The following is a 4855-nucleotide window of genomic DNA, read 5'->3' as shown; positions in this document are numbered from 1 at the left end:
ATATTTTTCCTCAGGGAGCCACCAATAAAAAAGGCCCCGAGATAACACCGAATAAATAAGGCACAATATTAGCCCGGCTCTCGCTTCCATTTGTTCTCACCGAAGGATTGCCTTTTTAAACAACTTTTACTTCAGCCGTCCCCGACCCCACATTACAAGAAACAAACAATACCTAATGGTTTATTCATCCAAGAGTTTTGTCTCATAAGCTCCATTGATTTGCGACGGCTGAAACCTTTTCTCTCTTTTCTGCATCCTCGCTCCAAGTTCCTTGAAACGAGAGAGGAATGACTAGAAACAGTGTGTTTGTTATGTAAAATAAAGCAACAGCGAGCCCCCCCCCCCCCCACACTTTGCACCCAGCGCAGGAATTCACTGCAATTAACTCTTGAGCGTCACATGTAAATACGGAGGTCCAGGGCTCACTCACAGGGGATCCTTTGCCTTTTGTTCTCGCGGGGCTTTGGCCGCCCGCCACCGCTGCCTCAGTTGGCGGCACCCAGCTATAATTTTCTCACAATGACTGGCGTTGTGAGCCGTCCATCATTTCTCTCCCTGTGTCTCCCCGTTTTCTCCCGAGAAGCCCCCCCCCCCCCGCTATCCGCTGGCACATTATTCAGGTTTCCCCGTTTCCCCAAAGTGCTTTCGTCCGGTTATCTTGCAGCGCTGCACGACCCTGTGAGGGTATTTATAATTAAAGCGTTTGATCGGAAGCATCTAACAAAGATCACTTCTGGAGGTCCGTGAGACTCTCGGATGCACTTCGGATGCATTTCTGCAAAATGGTTTCCAGGTCCACCTCTTTTTGATTTATGCTCTCGCCCCACAATAACTTCAGAAGGCATTGCCAAGGAGTGCTGCTCTGGAAGCTCATTACAGAGTCTGAAATCCTTTATCTCAGTTTAGGATGACATTTAGGATTTTTTTTTTTTGGGGGGGTTTCACAGAAACATGTTTCCCAACGGCATTTAGACATAAATCTTAGGATAGGAATTTAGCTATTACAGAACCGTCCTTATTTAGGATGGCATGAAACCTAAACTCCAACGCCCCCTCATTGTTTGTCCATGATGGCAAGCTAGCTCACCAGTGACAAGTGAGAGTCCGCTGATATTTTGGCTTGTCCATCTCGAGTAGTGTACCGGTACCTTCTAATCAAACCTACAGTTTTCTCAAGTTAAGGTATAATTGGAGGTAGAACACAGACACGATCTTAGGAATTGCTTCTGTAATAGGAGGAAGTTACGATAGTTAAGATGTGACAAGCAGTGAGGATAGTTTCTTCGTATTGAGGCCCTTGGTTCCTAAATGACCTTTCAATATTAACTTCATACCAAGAACGTGATATTGGAAAACAACCACAGGATTGTTTCAGAGCAATAAAAACAGCACAGATGAAGAAGTTTGATCACATTTGGATTTTATGATTCATTATTTGATCGTTAATATACGTATGTGGGTTTTGATATCGTACTCTGTTCTAGATTTGCAAACCTTAGTTGGTGCGTTTTCAAGTCGATGAGTCATTCAGTCACTCTGTGTTTAATAAAGCAAATTCCTGTTTGATATGCACATTTTTTTTTTTTGGGCTTCCATTTCTGTCATCTAGGTTCCACCGTGTAACCACAACGTATGTTTTAATCTGGCTGCAGATTGCTTGTTGTTGCTCTTTAAACCAGGTTTCTTTCATTCTCCACTGTTGGTAATAAAAGCAAGAAAAACCTGAAAGATATATATATATATATATATATATATATATATATATATATATCTCTGGAAGAAAGAAACATGAAAAGCAAACAAACAGCCTGGAGGGAGCTGGAAGCGTCCCGTCTGGCTGGGTTGCTTTTGTATCTAGAATCTAGTGTTACGGTCTTCATCCTTAAGGTTGTGGTTCAGGACAATTCACAATCCTGTGTATTCCTGCTGGCACTGGGAGGACAGGAGGGGAGGTGTCTGGCGGGAAATTGGGGATAAATTCGGCAACTTTCCTGGATAAACTGAGCTGGATTGTTGGACGTTACGGACGGTACTACAGGGTTGATTTGATCCGTAAACCACGTTGCGATTGTTGCGTTCACGCTTACCCAAATGAACCGCAGCTAAGGCGGTAAAGGTTCCAGGATTCTACCGAAGGCAGGTGTAATAAAAACCATCTACCAATGGTCCTGCTTTAGTAGGATGGATGCTGGTTAAAGGACTCAGGTGTTTCCCTTTCCAAACGTGGGCCTTTTGCTAGCGAGCATATCACAGAGTGAGAGTGAGAACCTGAGCTCAGCTCATGATGACGGTTTTGGCAGCCTTAAGCCTCAAAAGCAGGGTTACCGAATGTTTGTGAAACTAAAAGGTTATCTGGAGCAGAAGCCCTCCAGCACCAGAAACTGAGACTAAACCAACCTCACGTCTCCATCCTAATGACAGGGCGCCCTCATTAACACGCCTGTGGGTTGCTGATGTAATTGCACATTGTCGAGGCGCTGCACAAACATGTCACATAAATACTGTGTTTCACGAGCAGGACGCCTGCCTACTTCAGGCTTAATCCCAGATTTCAGCAGTGGGATTTAAACACATTTGTCTTTCGCAGAGATGCATTTCTTCATCGTTCATCGTTGAAAACAAAAACAAGTCTCTCAACATTTGACCTGCAGGGTCTAATACTCACAGCATTATGGATTTCCATAGTTATTGCTTGTCACGAAATCGTTCGGGCACGTAACTCCTCCTAAAACCACAAATTGCCTTTTTCAGATTTCTGTTTGAGGAGTTGTCAAACAAACAAGATGCGACATGTTAATTAGTGCGCTTTAGGTGTTGGTACAACCCTAACTTTGACAGATTCCCTGGATACAACACATGTAATATCATCCCATAGAAAGAACACGTAGATTGGTCATTTTTGAAGCTTTGCATTCAAACCAGACGGCAGAACCAGTGTCTTAAAGCTGCATTCTCTCTAGTGTCCTCCTCTGGTTGTATAGAAGTCTAGTCTAAAATGACTCTACTTCTCTCTTTGATTTATTCCCTCAGTAAACATTGTAAACATGAGTTTATGGTCTCAATCTCTAGTTTACAGTCTTCTTCAATACAGCATGATGTTCATTTAGTACATTATGCCCCATTTAGAGTCAAACAGACCATAAAGCAGGGGACGCTTTAGGGGCGGGGCTACACAGTGATTGATTGGTCGCTACCACTACCAGAGCCGTAGAGAGGCGTCTCTCCTCCACCATCCAAGTGTGGTCACCTCCATTCACTGGTTGCAAATAAACCAACATGGCGGTGGATGTAATCCAAGATGGCGATGGATGTAATCCAAGATGGCGGTGGATGTAATCCAAGATGGCGATGGATGTAATCCAAGATGGCGGTGGATGTAATCCAAGATGGCGGTGGATGTAATCCAAGATGGCGGTGGATGTAATCCAAGATGGCGACGGCTAAATCACCGAACTCGAAGTCCACCAACCAATGGGTGACGTCACGATAACTACGTCCACTTCTGATACACACCGTCTATGATTCATACACCTTTTACAGATGTGAGGAGCATCTTCACTGGAAACTGTGCTCAAGGACGTTTTCCTCAGAGCCGGTTTACTGAACCAGATCCAAACTCACAAACCGTCTGCCTGAAATAATTTGTGAGCAAAGCAAACCTCCTGCTGTCTGAGCAGAGAGAGAGAGAGAGAGAAGAAGAAGAAGAAGAAGAACGCTTATAAATAAAAAAGAGAGGAACAAGGGAGGCAGGCGGCAGAGTTTGGACGACTACAGATTTATCACCCGGCCATGGAGTGGAAAGAAGGAGTCTGGAGAGTGGCTTTCCACTTCACTTTAATTCAGTGTGAAGTGTTTAAGACACACGAGTGTGGTTCGGGGAGATAAATGGGGAAGCCAGGCTTTTTCCGTGCAGACGGACACCTCTCTGTGTTCTGATCTATAATGAACTCTCTCTGTGCTGTTTGCCACAGTTGGCTGTTGACAGGGCTGTTCACTGGTAATGTGCTGCGTGTCGATTCAGTGTTGAAGCGTGTCTTGTTCGGGGATTTGAACGGATTTATTTTTAGAAAATTCTTCTTTTTTTTTTTCTTCTTTTTTTTTTTTTTTCTGACACTGAAGGAATATTAATGACAGCTGCTCAGCGGGACGTCTTTCAGGGGGTATCTGCCATCTAGTGGTGCAGATGTGTGCAGATGTTGCTGCACTTTAAAAGTGTGCATAGCCCCCCCCCCCCCCCCCCCCCCCCCCCCCCCCCCCCCCCCCCCCCCCCCCGCCCGTCTCAGTGGTGACGGGTGCAGCGTGCAATCTGTCCATGATACAAAGCACAAGTGTTGCGGCGCGCTAACTAGGGGCTAATATTAGCGCGGGACATTAGCTCAGCTCTTGTCTGATATATTTAGATCTGAGGCCGACGCAAAGGAATCTGGTTCACTTTGTGACGTTCTAAATCAAGAGCTCTCCAAAACATTTGAACCAGAAAGAAGAAGCTCACAGAAGGTGTGAGACGTTTTGGATCTTTTTTTAACTCGACACGCGTCAGGACGGGTGAAATGTCCTTTTTTGACGGAAGCGGAGCGACTCGGCCTCTCCGGGGTCATCGGCCGCGTGTTGACCCTGAAGCGCCGCTCGTCTTTTCAGAGGCGCACGAAAAAAAACGATTACGCCGCAATTATATCGGCCCACTCTGTGGCGGCGACTCCTCACTTGCCCGGCTGTCTGCCGCCCGCTGCCAAGGAATGGATTAGTTTCAGCACTCCTCTAATGAGACCGTTACAGGCCAACAGCGTGAGCCTCAAATACATAAACGAGGGAAGCTGCCGACAGGAGGGGACAGAAATAGATCTGATATTGTCGG

This window comes from Cebidichthys violaceus, unplaced genomic scaffold, assembly GCF_023349555.1.
Source record: "Cebidichthys violaceus isolate CVI_PGR_0920_01 unplaced genomic scaffold, fCebVio1.0.p SCAF_36, whole genome shotgun sequence".
In the NCBI taxonomy this organism is placed as follows: Eukaryota; Metazoa; Chordata; class Actinopteri; order Perciformes; family Stichaeidae; genus Cebidichthys; species Cebidichthys violaceus.
Note: the sequence above shows the minus strand (reverse complement) of the source record.